Consider the following 18,570-nt stretch of genomic DNA (forward strand, 5'->3'; position numbering starts at 1 on the left):
TTATATGATAATGCCATTTGGAAGTCCAAATATTCAACATCAACCGCTGTACAAATAACTTTTTGTTACTTTATCAAATAACTCAGTCAAATTAGTCAAACACAATTTAGCTTTAATAAATCTGTTCTGGCTTGTTTGTTAATGCATATTTTCCCAACTGTCAATTGATTCTGTCTGGGATCATTGTTTTTACAATTTTTTCCATCATGTGGATGAGATGAGCTCAGAGTGGAGAAATAGGCAAACAGGTGGGGTGCAGTGCTGGAGTGTTGGGGAGTTTGGGTAAGAATGGGGTGTACAAGGGTTGGGAAAGACTAAATGATTTGCTGGGAACAAAGGCATCAAAGGCAGACTAGGGTTTGATGGGCGATGGGCCCAGGGGAGTGCAATTAAGATCGATAAAGTCAGGGATACTTGTGATGGGTGGAGGGCTAAATATGTGCGTGTGGGAATTTGGGTCTGAATTTATGAGAGAGTTGGTGCAGATTATTTTTTCTGGGAGAATAGTAGTGATGGAGGAGTCTAGGAGGGCATGGATGTTTAAACAAAAGTGGTCAGAGACTGAAACCACGGGTGTAGAGAGGTCATGAGTATTGATGAGGTCAAAGAGCAGTCCATAGGTTTGGAGAGAGAATTTATTAAAATTGAGTTCACCGCCCTGCTGTTTTCCCTCAGATGGGAGAGGGCCAGGGTAGCAGAGATGTAATTAGAAAATCAGAGGCTGAATATTCACTTGGTACAGAGACTGGGGGAAGAGAGATGGTAGATCATCTTGCTAAGGAAATTGGCACTGAGCTTGCAAAGGATGGAGGAGTAAGCAAAGACATGAGATGGAAGAGCATTAGGTCCTGGAGGAATAGGGGCAAAAGCCAAGGGGAGGATTTGCAATGAGAACCATACCACCATTATGATGGTTTGGGTAGAGTTAGAGTTGAGAAGTAAGGGAGCAGGAATCATTGGCCAAGAGTCAAGTTTCAGTCAGTGCCATATAACTTGAGTGGAAAATCAAGGCTAAGATGAAAACATCCGATTCAATTGCACGGCCAACATGGTTGATCACATTTAGTTATTTCGTTATATCTACAAACAAGAATTATTCAGTAGGAGTCAACAGCAAGAACGTTGGACAATTTGTTTACATATCCTCAGCCCAGGAACAAAGGTCAGTTGTGGTGCTCTAATTTCTACCATAGCCGAGACAAGGCATCAAGACTAGACCCATGTTGTTCTATTACATTAGGTGGATACCTTCACTCATGGAAACCCCCACAATCATCTATTTCATTGGGTAAATACTGGCCAGCCTGACATCAACCAGAGTCCCCTTGAAGCACGTCTACTACCCTCCAGCGGTATTAATGGAACAAGTCTCTTTAGGAACCAGATATGGTTTGTCTATGTATTTATTTTGCTAAAGGTTTGCTAAAAAATAAACCACTACTGTCCCTAAGGAGACTGGTCCCACTAACAGTTATTAAAAGGAGCAGGTGTGCTCCAAAGTGGTCCCTTTGGTGACGTCACAACAATAGCTCTGCTTCCCCCGTTTGCTTGACAAAAGATGAACCATTAATGCAAATTAGAGTCATATAATTATACAGCACAGAAACAGGCCCTTCATGTCTGTGCTAGCCATCAAACACCTATCTATTCTAATCACATTTACCAGGACTTGGCAGGTAGCTCTGCATGCTACGGTGTTTCAAGTGCTCATCTAAATACTTCTTAAATGTTGTGAGGGTTCCTGCCTCTACCACCTCCTCAGGCAGTGTGTTCCAGATTCCAACTGCCTTTTGGGTGAAAAATGTTTTCCTCAAATTCCCTCTAAACTCCTGCCCCTTACCTTAATTCTATTCCCCCTAGTTATTGACACCTCCGCTAAGGGGAAAAGTCTCTTCCTATCTATGCCCCTCATAATTTTGTATACCTCTATCAGGTCCCCCATCAGCCTTCTCTGCTCTAAGGAAAACAACCCTAGCCTATCCAGTCTCTCTTCATATCTGAAACGCTCTAGCCCAGGCAACATCTTGGTGAATCTCCTCTGCACCCTCTCCAGCGCTATCACATCCTTCCTATATTATTATTATAGTTTAAAAACAACTTTTGAGGATTTTTACCTTTAATAACTCATAGAACTACCTTTATGTATTGTTAAACACTAATTATAAGCATATTACAATAGAATAATAATGCAACTGGCACAATGAAAAGCTTCTCTGATAAGCTGTCATTTATTGCCTTGTCTTGAATTCCATCAATCAACTACTTCACGTGGACACTCAATCCTACCTTGTAATAATGACTAAACCTGTTGTATCTTGTACTTGCCTTTCACTCTCAGGGGAAGGGCAAAGAAGCATGTCCCAAGTCTACCTCATCTAGAACAGGAAATGAGTTCAACTGTTGACATTATTCTGAACCACACGATTGCCATCCAGCCAATTCAGCTAGCTGGCCATTCAGGCAGATGGAGAGTATTCCATCACACTCCTGACTTGTGCCTTGTAAATGGTGGACAGGCTTTGGGGAATCAGGAGGTGAGTTACTAACTGCAGAATTCCCAGATTCTTACCTGTTCTTGTAGCCACAGTATTTGTATAGCTGGTCCAGTTCAGTTTCTGGTCAATGGTACCCCCCAGGGTGTTGATGGTGGGGGATTCTGCGATGGTAATGCCTTTGAACTTCAAAAGGAGATGGTTAGATTCTCTCTTGTTGGAGATGGTCATTGCCTGGCACTTGTGTGGCACAAATGTAACTTGCTATTTATCAGCCCAAACTTGAATGTTGTCTAGGTCTTTCTGCATATGGACACGGGCTGTTCAGTATCTGAGGAGTCACAAATTTTTAAAAATTCATTCATGGGGTGTGGGCGTCACTGGCTAGGCCAGCATTTGTTGCCCATTCCTAACTGTCCTTGAGAAGGTGGTGGTGAGTTGCCTTCTTGAACCGCTGCAGTCCATGTGGTGTAGGTACATCCACAGTGCTGTTAGGAAGGGAGTTCCAGAATTTTGACCCAGCGACAGTGAAGGAACAGCGATATATTTTCAAGTCAGGGTGGTGAGTGGCTTGGAGGAAACTTCCAGGTGGTGGTGCTCCTATGTAACTGCTCCCCTTGTCCTTCTCGGTGGTAGTGGTCGTGGGTTTGGAAGGTGCTACCTAAGGAGTCTTAGTGAGTTTCTGCAGTGCATTTTGTAGATGGTACTGCTGCCACTGTTCATTGGTGGTGGAGGGGGTGAATGTTTGTGGAAAGGGTGTCAATCAAGCGGGCTGCTTTGTCCGCTAAATATTGTGCAATCATCAGTGAACATCCCCACTTCTGACCTTATGATGGAAGGAAGGTCATTGACGAAGCAGCTGAAGATGATTGGGCCAAGGACACTACCCTGAGAAATTCCTGCAGTGATGTCCTGGGACTGAGATGATTGATCTCCAACCATCACATCCATCTTCCTTTGTGCTAGGTGTGGCTCCAACCAGTGGTGAGTTTTTCCTCCCCGATTCCCATTGACCGCAGTTTTGCTAGGGCTCCTTAATGCCACACTTGGTCAAATGCTGCCTTGATATCAAAGTCAGTCACACACACCTCACACCTTGAGTAGTTTTTTTGTCCAACCAAAGTAGTAGGGACTACAACCAACCCCCCCGGCCAACTTCTCTCCCCCCACCCATCCCCCCCCACCTTCAACCAGCTTATATTTCACCCTTCTCCTAATTTTACTCAGTTCTGTTGAAGGGTCATGAGGACTCGAAACGTCAACTCTTTTCTTCCCCGCCGATGCTGCCAGACCTACTGAGTTTTTCCAGGTGTAGCTGTACTGGAACAACTTGGCTAGGGGTGCAGCTAGTTCAGGGGCACAAATCCTCAGTACTATTGCCAGAATGTTGTCATTTTTAGGTTTGCCTGGTGCTGCTCCTGGCATGCCCTCCTATATCTTCATTGTCACAGGGTTGATCTTCCCGGCTTGATGGTAATGGTAGAGTCTGGCCATGAATTACAGATTGTGGTTGTATACAATTCTGCTGCTGCTGATGGCCCACAGTGCCTCATGGATGCCCAATTTTGAGTTGCTAGATCTATTCGAAATCTATCCCATTTAGCATGGTGATAATGCCACACAAAATGATGGAGGGTATCCTCAATATGATGGCGGACTTCGTCTCCACAAGGACTGTGCAGTGGTCACTCCTACCAATACTGCCAAGGAGAGAAGCATCTGTGACAAATAAACTGGTGAGGACAAAGCCAAGTAGGTTTTCCCTCTGATTGTTTCCCTTGCCACCTGCCACAGACCCAGTCTAGCAGCTATGTCCTTTAGGACTTGGCCAGCTTGGTCAGTAGTAGTGCTACCAAGCCATCCTTGGTAATCGAAATTGAAGTCATCACCCACAGTACATTTTATGCCCTTGCCTCCCTCAGTGCTTCCTCCAAGTGATGTTTAACATGGAGAAGTAGATTGATCAGAGGTTGGGGTAGCAGCAGGTGGTAACCAGCAGCAGGTTTTCTCGTCCATGTTTGAACTGATGCTATGAGGCTTCATGAGGTCCAAAGTCAATATTGAGGACTCCCAGAACTACTCCTTCCAGACTGTATTCCAGTATGCTGCCAACTCTGGTGGGTCTGTCCTTCTGGTGGGACAGAACATACCGAGGGATGGTGATGTCTGGGATATTGTCTGTAAGGTATGACTATGTCAGGCTAGTTGCTTGACTAGTCCATGGCACAGCCCTCTCAATTTTGGCACAAGCTCCCAGATGTTAGTAAGGAGTTTGCACGCTCAACAGGGCTAGGTGTGCTGTTGTTGTTTCTGGTGCCTAGGTTGATGTCAGGTGGTCCATCCAGCGTCATTCCTTTTATTAGGCTTAGTAGCGGTTTTATACAGCCGAGTGGCTTGCTAGGTCATTTTTTTAAATTCCAGATTTATTAGTTGAATTTAAATTCCAACAGCTCCCATGATTGGATTTGAACCCATGTTCCCAGAATATTAGTTACATTACCACTACACCACTGCCTCCCATTTTGTCACTCCCAGTAGACTCCAATGCTAAGTACAAGTTTGAGAGTGGCACACACTCCAAACATTCCTGTACTTCCTGCCTCTTTCTACTCCTCGGGATGGCCATCCATCTGCTAACCTGAACTCTTACTGCCTGTGGGGTGACCACCTCTTGGAATGTCTGATCCAGACAACTCACAGCCTTCCTGATGCTTGTCTGCATTGACTCCAGATGCCCCTTATGCTAGGAAACCTCAGCTCAAGCAGCTGGAGACACTTGTACATACGATTCTCCAAAACACAATCTGTTGTAAGCAACAGGTCTCAGTTGTCCATCCATGTGCAAAAAAAACTCTATTCCTTTTTTAGAAACCAGTTAATCCCTTGTTGAACTATTAATTTTAATTAATGTGTTCTGGTCTGCTCTGTGCTAATACTTCACTTCCTGTTACACTTCGCCCGATTTGAAATTCTTAATTTTCCAGCTCCTAGTTTAAACCAATGTCCTTGTAAGAGAAATATACACCAACCTACTTTCCTGGGATGTTACATTTCAATTTAATTTTTCCCCTTGAGCTTGGTCTGTCTGCTCCATTTATCCCCACTGGTCTCACTCAGCTCTCACTCCTGGTCTCAAGGTTCCTCTCTCACCCCACGGTATTTACCCCCACTGTCTCATCTAGCTGTCACTCCTGGTCTCAGGTCTCCTCTGTCACCCCCACTCTTATTTACCCCTCCTGGTCTCACTCAGCTCTTACTCCTGGTCTCCAGGAAATGGAGGAGGCTGACAAGGACCAATCTCTCCAGGCTCAAGATAAACAACCAATGTTACTTTCTAAACGTCATGGGGCCAAAAAACCTCCAATCTTGTTCCACTGCAGCAGTTTTTTGGGGCCAGGTCTTCCATCCAGCACTCTGCCCTAATGCCAAACTTTATTTGAAATCCAGAGGCAGCAACACCATAACTATGGTTGGATGGGTAGCAAAGGAGGGTAAGGAGGGCGATCAGGCCTGAGAATGATTAAAGATGCCGATTTTAAACTTGCTGCATTTCCTGTAGCATTAGGAGGGGTTTTACCCCAATGGCTGCTCAGCAGAAACCGGCGACAGGCAGTTAAAATGCAGGAAGAGCCTCGCCCACTGACTTCTTGCCTGATCAATTTTACGTTGCAGTTGCCAGTTACATGTTCAAAGCCAATGGGACCTTATTTGAATTTTAATGTTGGCTTGAGCAGTCAATTGGCAGTAGCTTTCCCAACAAGCTGAAACTAATGGGAGGAGCATCAACATGGAAGGATAGGGTTCCCGTCCCATCTTGTTCACAAAGCACTGAATGCTCCAAAAACCTCTTCCCATTTCATCCAGTCCTGTCCTGACTCCTTAGGCCCAACCAAAAGCCTCTAAGATGCCTGATTTAAAAGGCCACTAGATGTGGCTAGATTAACTTGCTGCTGGTAATGGAAAATGTCTGGGACTGGAGGAGGTATGGGTTGGTACTTGGGATGGGGATCTCCTATTGGTACACAGTTTTCAAGATGGTTCACACCTCTGTCTTCTGTCAACTTCCAGGCCACAGGAGCCTTACTATCTTTGCCAGATTTACCATGCCTCAAACACCTCCCTCCTACTATTCTGTTATTATTCTTCACACCTCGCGGGCCCAACTTGTGTTCCTATACTTGCCTAATTATCATCTGTTTGCCTAGTATCATAATCTTTTTTTTGCCATTTAATCACTTTTACCACAATCCTACCACTGACACTTTAGTTTGTTTGAGAATTATGTGGGTATAGGTATGGGTGGTGGGGTTATATTTAGTGAACATTTCAGTGTGTCAGGAAGCTGGTTCCAACATGCCAACTTTAACTTGAGTGCATTTGGCTCCATGTTTATGGCTCCCTCTGGGGAGATGATATTTAAATGAGCGAACGGCAACAATATTTTAATTGCCATTTAAATTTAACAACACATGCAAGGGTTTCCTATGCTCCCTGAAACTCTTGAAACCAATCGAGAAAACTGAAAGGCAATCCATGGAACTTATTAAAAGTCAGGCATACAACAACAATCAATGCTCAACCCTCTCAGCTGCTTTCTTATCCCCCAATGGGACAGGGTTTGTTGCAAGTACTTGTGTTGAGACTTCTACGTGAGAGGCTAAATTATGCACATTTGGGGTATTGAGACTCAAGTTCAGGTGGATGTGTGGCACCATGGTTGCCTTAGATTGGATTTTGGATGAGAAGCAAGGTGACTATCAGCAGCAGCAACATCCAGCTGTGGAGAGGCCTAGAGATGGTCAGCACAGAGAGGAGCCGCAGGGATTGACCTTGCAGGAGGCACTACCCACATATCAGGCATAGGTTCAGTTTCCTTGACATTTTGGAAGATGAGGCCTTCTGGAGGCTGAGGTTGGCATGTCAGGTGGTGGCAGACATCTGCAGCTTCCTAGAAGATCTGCTACCTACTGAACATGGTGACCAGTCCATTAACAGTGACTCTGCAAGTGACCACCACTCTGAACTTTGCTGCCTCTGAATCCTTCCAGGATGCTTCTGGTCTCCCAGTTGGTGGCATAAAAATGCATGATAGGTCACTAATGGATTGTTTGCCAGGGTCAACAATTATATCAACTTCACTCGTGATGACAGAATGAACAGGTGCTCAGGTCTGGCTGGCTTCCTACAGGTGCAGGGCATCATCAAATGCATAAGCTTGGCAACCTTCAGCACACCCAGATCAATTAGAAGTATTTGTAAACTGCAAATGATTCCACTCCATCAATGTGCAGCTGGTATGCAACTGAAAGAAAAGGCTTCCAGGGGGCTGCCCTGAAGCTTTCATCCTGCAGCAGTGCAAGCTCCCCGATTTCTTTGGAACTGTTAGCAGATTTGAGGGTGGCTGCTGAGCCTCTTTCAAACTTACATGATAATACTCATGAGACATTCGACCAATGAAAATCAATAACAGCCATAAGACTATCGGATGTGTCATTGAGCAAGCAATGGGAATGAACAGAATGCACTTCAGGTGCCTGAACAAATCTGTAAGTGCCATTCAGTACTTGCAAGCCAGGCTCTCCAGAATGATCATGGTATTCTGTGTTCTGCAAAAGATTGCGAGACTTGGACCTTAGAAAGAACAAGGCACTGAATGCACGTGTATAGACAAATCCAATGATGAAAACGAGGAGGAGGAGGCAGGGGATAAAGATGGTGATCCCACCGCAGCAATTACCATTTACATTGCTGCCCAGGGTTTTCCTTATAACTGTATGGTTCAGTTTGGGCAGATATTAAACACCCACCTTCCCAATCTTACACAAAAGCACAACTACCTATGCATTACACATTTTCCCATTGGTCCCTGTTAATTCATGTTTTCCCATTCATCTAACAACAACTGAAAAGGCAAGTTGCTACCCAGAGTTCAAGAATATACAACACAGAAAAGTGATGATGGCATCCATCCATGTCAGATGATGGACTGTGTCCTGAGTGTACAGTGCTTCTGTACCGAACACCATCTGTTGTGGCTGTTGAGGTCGATTTGTAAGTGGCAATCCTTTCCGCAGCTGGCACAGATGAATAGTGTTGGCCCAAGGTTGACCAATGTGTTTTCCTTCTAGTGGGCTTTCTTTTCCACCATCTGGTCATTTATTTTGTCCTCTGCTTTTTCCATTTCCTTCCTGACTGCTTGTCTCCAGGCACTCTGGTCAGCAGTGAGAGGCAGTTAAAATGCATGGGCAAGACAGAATGGGGTAGAGGGTGATGTGCACAAGAAGTTGGAGGTGAATGTGCAACTGTATTCATCTTTCCCAACCTGGCTGGATCATTAAAGTTCCAATCCCAGTCAACTTGAAGCCTTGCTTGCAGGCATTCTTGTACAAGAAAAGTGGTGCAAAATAAAAAATTATACTAAATTCTACTAAGCAACAGAAACTTAACAATATAACATTTTCTCTCACAACCCTGCACATATCCTTGTCCTACTACAAAGCTTTACTTATGATTCTTCCTTTTCTTACTGCTCTTATTTGGCGCGGCCCCCTGTAGCTTTAGCAAAAGGTAGAGGCAGGTTACTCATATTCTTGCTTTGCAATGTTGAGATGTTCTTGGCAGATGAAACTCTTTTAAGTATTGGAGCTTGTGAGGGTCCCACTAAAGACTGCTCCACCTGCATCAGTGCATGGGCAGAGTTGACCAATGGGACATGAGGCAGTATGTTATGTACAGACTGAGATGTGGAAGGTGGTTGGGGGAAGGGAGCAAGGGATGCTTTGAGTGAAGTTTCCACTTCCATGTTCCTTTTCACCATTGTCCATCTCATGATCCAGTCACAATTCATTCCTTTCACTCTACTGGAGAGCATTATGGTACATTTAGGGAAGCAGTGATGTAGTGATATTGTCACTGGACTAGTAATCCAGAGACCCAGGATAATGCTCTGGCGACCTGGGTTCAAATCCCACTTTGGCAGATGGTGGAATTTGAATTCATTAAAAAAACTATGAAATTAAAAGTCTAATGATGACCATGAAACCATTGTCAATTGTCGTAAAAACCCATCTGGTTCACTAATGGGAAAGAAATCTGCTGTCCTTACCTAGTCTGGCCTACATGTGACTCCAGAACCACAATAATGTGATTGACTCTTAAATGCCCCCTGAACAAGGGCAATAAATGCTGGCCTAGCCATTGATGCCCACATCCCAAGAACAAATAAAATCATTGTAGCCTTTTAAGACCAAGACTAAGGTATCTGTCATCATTTTTAAGGTACCAGACATGTTGGCATCCAGAGCCATAATCAAGGTCCATATGGACTTAATTGATTGATGTTCAAAGGGTATGACCACTATATCCAAGGGAGAAGAAATTCATCATCTATTTTCTTTACAATTGTGGATGGCATGTATGTTCAGCCTACCAGTGCGTCCCACATTTTCTGCTGCCCCTCAATGATTATTGCTTTCATTGATGGCCACTGGTGTGCAGCAGCTGTATGTGATTCTACTAAACAACAGAAACTTAACGATATAACATGTTCTCATACAACCCTGCACATATCCTTTTTTTGGAGTTTGATAAGAGCTGCACCCTCCAAGACAGACTCTTCACATCTGTCCCTGCCAAGCCTATATGCTCTTATGCACTTGCAAACTCTTGAGTAACCAGATGAAAACTCAACCATCTGTCTAGCTGGTCCTACTGAAGTGCAAATATCTGAAGTGGTGCATGGTAAACACATGTCCTGCAATGCTGCACCATCAAAAGTATTGAGCCCCTTTGAGGAATTGTCATCCCAGAGCTCCATCAACTGCTGCTGCACTTGTGAAAGTCTGGTAGAGAGAAAACATGTGAATTAGTACTAGCAAGATAAGTATGTCTCAGCTTAACATTATGAAGATGGTCATATTTCACTTGGTACAGAAGCCAGATCAACATATATGATCTAGGACAAAAGCAAAAAACTGCAGATGCTGGAAATCCAGGGTTTGCTGATATTTACTTCTATTACCAGGAGTCTGGAGGTTGCGCAATCTGTGGAGGACCACTTCCAGTTTCTTATGTTTTGTACTCTTCTCCTGCAATGAGGGAAATAACAGATCTATGATTGATTGGTATGTGTTTCATGATGAATGCAGTGCTTTTGGTTGGGGTGACTATCAGGATGAGACATAAAATTGCATGAGGCTGAGGGTAAGTGTCAGTGGTTGTAGGTTAGATGGGGATATGGGGAAGTGCATAGAATGAGAATGTGTATAAAGGTTAGTCTGTGTGAGTAGTGATAAGGCTGGACAAGACAGAATGGGGTAGAGGGTGATGTGCACAACAGGATGTAGGTGAATGTGCAACTTTGGATCATTAAAGTTCTTCTTGTACAGAACCTAGCAGCATCACACAAATGTTCCTGCTGCTGATCTCTTCAGCCAGCCCCAGGAATATCATCCTGGCTGCCACAGGAGGTTACTTCCTCCCATTGCTGGGGAAGAGTATCTCACTGACGCCCCTGGAAATGCATCAAGAGATTGTCATGAAATCTATTTATCGGTGTCCCTGGGTACTAAATTAGCTGTCTGTGGAGACTGTTACATTTAAAAGATACAGGATGTTCCAATGTTTGTTACAGTTCCTGCCTTGGAACAAGGGTGGGACCCTCTGGGAGTGTTTTGATAGGTCACTGGAACAGCTCAAGAGTCAGTGAACAACTCTCCTTGAGGCAATTAATTTCGGGAAGTCTGCCAGCCCACTAGTGCCAGAGACAAAAGGGACAGAAACAGGTCTCCGTTAAGTTGAAGAGCAAGCTGCAGGAAGCAGGCTTTAAGAGGGCTGTTGGGACAAAGGTACCCCTTTGGAGCAAAAGTGTTCTGCTTGGCATGGCCATAGATCTGAACGTGTGCTTGCGAACTGGTGTTGAGTGTACTTGGGAATCCAGGGAGAACGAATCTCAGAAGGCGAGATTGAAACCCTGTGACGTGGGCCATTGTTAAAGCAGTCTGAGCGGGAGCAACTTCTGTTGAGAATTCCAAGGAGTAAGTTTCAAAGGTGAAGCTGGGAATCCTGTGAGAGACAGGGATTGTTTGACTCGGGTGGGTTCTTAAGAATTCCACGGACTTTGTCTTGGCTGCATCTGTCATAATATTCTGTGGTGTGATGTGTCCGACCACAGTTCTGTTAGTTCACACGCAACTCATACTTATCCTGAATGTAAGAGTATATGATATATATTGTAAATTGTTTTATCTTTCTGAACCTGTACAGTAAACTTTGTTTCCATATAAAAGCAAAATACTGCAGATGCTGGAAGTCTGAAACAAAAACAAAAATAGCTGGAAAAACTCAGCAGGTCTGACAACATCTGCGGAGAGGAAGACAGTTAACGTTTTGAGTCTGTATGACTCATCTGCTGAGTTTTTCCAGCTATTTTTTTGTTTCAAACTTTGTTTTTACTTGTTCAAAACCTGTGGAATCTTGTGGCTTTATTCCAAAAGCAGATGCCTTGAATCTCAACCTATATCTACTTTAAACAAGCCATTATTGGTCCTAAACCAGATCTTCCCCTATCCCAGGGTCTGGCCAAGGATCATAACAAGGTGCATCATCAACTCAAATTGCAGCCCTTGAGCATTTTGAATCCATTCTGAGACTTAACTACTTCTTGATTCAAACTGCTAATTCTTCCAAATCTTATCTTTGACTTGGGTGTTTAAATACTTTAATGTGTTTTATTCATTCATGCACAGCTAGGCTGGTATTTATTACCCAATTGCCTTCCAGAATGTGGTGGTGAGCCTTCTTCTTGAACTCCTGCACTCCATATGGTGTAGGTACACCCACAGCACCGTTAGGGAGTTCCAGGAATTTTATCCAGTGATGTAAAACAATTATATTGTTCCAAATCAGTTGGTGTATGGTATGCAGGTGGCAGTGTTCCCATGGATCTGCTGCCCTCATCCTCCTAGTTGGGAAGGTCACAAATTTAGAAGGTGCTGTCAAAACAATCTTGGTGAGTTGCTGCAGTGCATCTTGTAAATGGTATATATTCATCAAGGTTCATGGTTCACAAAGAGTGTTACATTGTGCAGCTGACAGTTCTCATTTCCTTTTCACTGCCAGGTAAAGGCATCCCAATCTAACTTCTGCCAGCTAAAGCTGAGGAACATGTCCCAGTCAAAGGAATAAACTGGTGGTAGGAACAAATTCAATCTCTTGGGTGGCCTCCCTGCCTGCTTTGAGGGTGCTATACTACAAGAATGATTGGGTCATCACCAAAAGCAAGAGTTTATAGCTTCCAAGACTGGCCCTTTTGCCAGTTAGACCTGTAGGTTGCAGGGAATTGGTTTAAATCCATGGGGCCTTAGACCTGTTAAGAGGTCAAATAAGTCACTCAAGGTTTATAAACCAACTGCTATTCTGTCATGTTTATGTTTGGAAAGACCCCCACCAAATCTCATTTAAGTCTGTTGCTAGCAGATTTGGCATGTCTGCAGGCACCTAAACTTCAGGAGACCAACATGGCAACTGCTAAACTTAAATTGGGCTCCCAATTGAGCTATGGGAGCCTGATTTAAATACGCTAATAAAGTGCCCTAGGGTGGGACACTCAGGTGTCCAAACCCACTGTCATAAAAACAGCTATGGGAGTACATTCAGTGGATGGAATCCCACTACCATTTTTTCATATTTAACTCCTGACATTCTCCCACTTGTCATGAGGGTGTTAACACTGAGGCACAAAACTCATCCATCAGAAATTGGTCCCCAATTAAAGTCAAGACCATTTTAATTTAAGTTCCACAACATCCAATGTAGTTGACATGGTCAGAAAATCATGAGTGGGGCTCTCATTCAAAGAAATTTGGCACCTTGGCAATTCAAAGAGCCAGGAAAGGGTTAGGGATTAGTTCCTGCTTTTTGATCCCTGGGGAAGTCCAACATCCACACATAGTCCCTGGATTTAGGTACAGTTCTCTTCCCCCAACTCTCCTATTCTTGTTGGCTGCAAGACCAGAGTCCCCCTCACATACAAGGCTTCCTCTCACATTATTCCTTATTCTAATATCAGCCCTTACCTCAAAAACCAGTATTCATCCTCTCAGTTTTTCCTATACCATTACCTCTCCCCTATACATGTCCACCTCTCCTATATCAGTCATCCTTTGTGTTCCAAGAATGGGTCCAGAGACTTATAATTTTTGGGTCCAGAGACTTATAATTTTTGCTTTAATGTAACTTAACCTATCCTGAGCAAGGCTGAAAGTAGCATTGAGAGTAGGCTTATTGAGTTCATTCTGAATGAGATATGCTATATGCAACTGCGAATATAAAGCTTTCATATCCTACCTGCAATCTGGAAAAAAATTCCAGTGCAATGTCATGGTTCAGGTGTTTGGATTGTTTATTAACCATATATAAGAATATATCTTATATTCTGGGGAGTTACAGCATTGCAGATGCTCCATCAAACCTTTTTTTTTGTCACAAGGCTTGGGAAAGCATTACTTCATTAAAGATGCTCAACCTGTGTGTTAGGCACCCCGAGAGTGATGCTCAGAGAAAGGACAATGCCTGTGTGACTTGTTTCCCTCTTTACCTTTCTTCTGTAGATACAAATCAATTCACATTAATTGGAGACTGGAGATCCATGAGCAGAAAGCAGTATAAAATCCAATGACGAATGTTTAGGTTCAGCACAAATCCCAGCAAGCCACAAAAATCGGTCGCTCATCATCCCTTATGCTGCTTTAGAAAGTAGTGGTGGGTGGTCTGGACAATTTCAATGAAAAACTGCCTTTACACTGCAAGTTGGAAATAAATAGGTACTACTACAACAGGTAATACAAATGTTTATATCCTTAACTGGCTCCTGGTAACTGCTGGGATTGTGTTGGAGGATAGCACCCTCTTCCTCCAAACCAGGTAAGTGGGGTCTGTAGTTACTGCAGCCATTGCCACCAGCACTGCCCTGCTATGGGCCAAAGCCTTAGCCAGCTGGGAGGTTGCCAGTGTTCACCAACTTGTCTCCCCAAAGAGGGCCCACCCAAATACCAGCAGGAGAAAGAGATACTTAATTATCCACTTAATGGTTCAATTGGCCTCTGGGCAGGAGGGCCATCTTCCATCTCCCCCACTGCTACTAAAATGGCATGATGGTAGGAAGACAATAGGCACTCCCTCATCATTTTACAGGCCCCCTTAATCCATCTCTAGAGCTGGTAAAGTGCAGTCCTATCTTCCAGATCATTTTTATTTTAGACACTGTACTAGTTCAAATGCTTTCAACACAATTCCCTACTTACTAATTTGACCTCGAAGGCCTGACTGAATGCACACTTATGCAAACTCCTGGAACTTACTTGTTAAATGGTGGCCGTGCCCAGTTTGAAATGCAAAAGTGAGCTTTCATGCTAACCCTGACTTTATCTTTACCAGAAGGAATCAGAATAGTTATTAAGTATTCTCCATTCACTTCAATCAGATCAACCCTATATTCTTCAGGGGACACTTCATTTTCTTTGCTGGGAACCATTTGCATTACTACATCTAGATTCATACATCTTAATGTCTAATTCATCAGCCAATAAGTCAGTGACCTAATTTTAAATATTTCAGAGTGCCTGCTTCCTATTGGCAATTTAATAATTCAAAACATATTGTACATCAATCCGTTGAGAAAATGTTAAAGAGTCTATTATAAAGCATGTAATAGAGCATTTAGAAATCCATAATATAAATCAAGCAGGGCCAGAGCATGGCTTTATAAAGGGGAAATCATGCCTGACAAATTTATTAGAGTTCTTTGAGGTGGTAACAAGCAGGATAAAGGGGAACCAGTAGGTGTAATATATTTGGATTTCCAAATGGCGTTCGATAAGGTACCGCCCAAGGCTACTTAATAAGAGCCCATGGTTTTGGGGGTAGTATATTAGCATGGATAGAGGGCTGGCTAACTAATAGAAGACAGAGTTGGGATATGGGGGGGCATTTTCAGGATGGCAAACTGTAACTAGTGGAGTGCTACAGGGATCAGTGCTGGGGCCACAATTATTTACACTATATAGTAATGACTTGGATGAGGGAAATGAACATACTATCGCCAAGTTTGTGGATGACAAAAATAGGTGGGAAGGCAAGTGGTGAGGATAGAGGAGCTGAATATCACTTAAATGGAGGAAGACTGAAGAAAGCAGCAGCATAGTTGGATTTGGGGGTCCTCATGCATGAATCCAAAAACCTAGCATACAAGTTCAGCAGGTAATAGGTAAGGCAAATAGAATGTTGGCCTTTATTTCAAAGGGAATGGAGTATAAAAATAGGGAAGTCTTGCTAAAACTATACAAGGCACTAGTTAGACCACACCTAGAACACTGAACAGTTTTGGTCCCCTTACCTAAGGAAAGATATACTGGCATTGGAGGCAGTTTAGAGGTTCACTAAGCTGATCCTGGGGGTTGAGTAGGTTGGGCCTGTACTCATTGGAGTTTAGAAGAATGAGAGGTGACCTTATTGAAACATATAAGATTCTTAGGGAGTTTGACAGGGTAGATGCTGAGAGGTTGTAGGAGAGTCTAAGACTAGAGGGCATAATCGAGGAATTTCTTCTCAGAGGGTAGTCAATCTGTGGAAATCTTTAGTACAGAGGGCTGTACTCCCTTGGAATGGCAGAGCAAACTCAATGGGCCGAATGTCCTATTTCTGCTCCTACATCTTATGGCCCACCTTTCATAAATCTGGGATGGCACTTTTCCACCATCTCAAGCCAATCTTTGCTCAGATCTCCAGTCAAACTAGTAGCTGAATTCTGATTCTATAAGTATCAACATAACTTCCTTGTTGTCAAATTCTTATTCTCCCATGTCCCTTAGCTCTCAATTCTGGGGCTTTTTTTTGCATCTTCCTCAGTGAAGAGGGACAGTAATTTAGCTTCTCTGCCACATCTCTTATTCTCCATTATTAATTCTCCTGACTACCTGCAACGTACCCACATTTGTCCTAACCAAACATTTCCTTTTTATGCACCTATAGAAGCTGTGTGTTTTTTTGCTAGTTTTACATTCATATTCTATTCTCCCTTTGTCAGTTTTTTGGTCCTCTTTTGCTGTATTCTAAAATGCTCCCAATCCTCAGGTTTACTATTATTTCTGGCAACTTTATAGGCATTTTCTTTAATCTTATTACTTATATGTTAGCCAGCTGACTGACTTTTGGGCCTTTAAGGAATGTACATTTGCTGTATGCTGTGGGAGAATTTTTCCCCTGTTGAGGGCAGGCAGGAAGGAAGCTGACTGCCACCTACGATCAAGGCCAGGCCATGATTTCATACTGGTGGGCCAATTAAGGTCTGAAACAGTCAGCCACACTTCCTGTGGATGCGTTTGTCAAGGACACTGGGTCCATGAGTTCCCACATACCACAGGATGTATGTTCTATTGAGCTGAACTGACCTGCCATACTGTAACTTACAAATGGAATAAGTAGAATAATTTACCAGTTACTCACCAATCAGCATCTTCCCCTTTACTGAAGAATCAGCCTCCAGTAGCTGGCTGTACAAAGGTAGGAGCACCTCCTTCCCCTCTTTCACTAAACTATCATTTTACACTGTGCACTCAAAGCAGAACAAACAGCACTGAGGAAGGACTGTTTTTATACTCAAAACCAACCAATTCAAGCTTCAAAACCAGTTTAAGCTAGCTACCTAATTAGCCAACCTTGTATACCCATTTTAAGGCTGGAATAAAACTCAACTGCTCTTAACTCAGAAGTAAATTTTAGTTAATCACTGGGAAGAAAACTAGACTTTAGACGGAAATTAAACCTTAAAACACTCACCAGCCCTCAGTGCAGACCATTCAAAATGGATTTAAAGTTGTATTTTTCTCATATAGGTGAGCCAGAAAGTGTCTGTGCAGAAGGGGTGGCATGGGTGTGCTGGAGGAGGGTGGGTTGACATGGGAGAGCCCAGCATGCATAGACAAGGGCAGGATTGGTGACTGGGTGGGGGTGGGGAAAGAGAAAAAGAGAGAAAGAAGAGGAGCCCAGGGTAGTGAGCCAGGTGAGTTGAAAACCAGGGATGGAAATGTGGGCTGGGGGCTCAGTAGCACCAGGGGTGATGGGTGTGTAAGGCACTCCTGATTTAAAGGGCTCCACTTAGACTCCATCATGCACTTGGTGAAATACATTCCACTGAAAACAACTCAGCAAGATCCATCTGTACCTTATTTGGGAAGTAAGGAAATTGTAGCAAGTCTGAGAATTGGAAGTTTTCAAAACTAGCAAAATGCCACCTAAAAATTGAAGGGGAAAAAGAGAATGGGACAGGAAACCAGCTAGCCTAGTGTAGAAGAGTAAGAGCTTTTACAAATCTATAAAAGTAGCAAAAACAAAGTGCTGAAAAAACTCAGGTCCAGCAACATCTGTGGTGAGAAAGAATTAATGTTGAGTCCAATGACAGCAGAACTGAAATAAACATATTAGTCTGTTAAAAGCAGAGCAAAGTTATGGGGAATGAGGAAATAGCAGACATTGAATATTGTGTGTCAGTAGAAAGCAAAAAGTTGCATACCAGAAATAGAACACCCCTTAATTTCCTCACTTTAGAACCTAGGTTAATTAATATCAGCAGAGAAACTAAAGGGACTAAAATCTGGCAACCCCCCAGGACTTAATGGCCCACATCCTAGAGTTCTAAAAAGGATAGCAGTTAGCCAGACAGTTGACAGGAAAGAGCTGGAAAGTCTTGAGTTTTCTGAGGATGTAACTAATGGGGTAGATAAAGGGAAACCAGATGATGTATGTATAGCTGGACTTCCAAAAGGCATTCAATAAGATGCCATACAGAAGAATAACAGACAAGGGCCAATGGAGGCAGTGGTAATTATTAGTGTGCATATACTAGACAGGAAGCAAAGAGCAAATGTAAATTGAGTAATTTCAAGTAGGCAGGCTGTGACTAGTGGAGTGCCAGGGCCTCAGCTAAAGACTTAATGAAGAGTGTAATATCACTCAGTCTGTTGATGATACAAAACTAGGTGGAAATGCAAGCTGAGAGAATGGAATCTACAGAAACAGGTTA

This window comes from Cetorhinus maximus, unplaced genomic scaffold (genome assembly GCF_964194155.1).
Source record: "Cetorhinus maximus unplaced genomic scaffold, sCetMax3.hap1.1 HAP1_SCAFFOLD_894, whole genome shotgun sequence".
Classification (NCBI taxonomy): domain Eukaryota; kingdom Metazoa; phylum Chordata; class Chondrichthyes; order Lamniformes; family Cetorhinidae; genus Cetorhinus; species Cetorhinus maximus.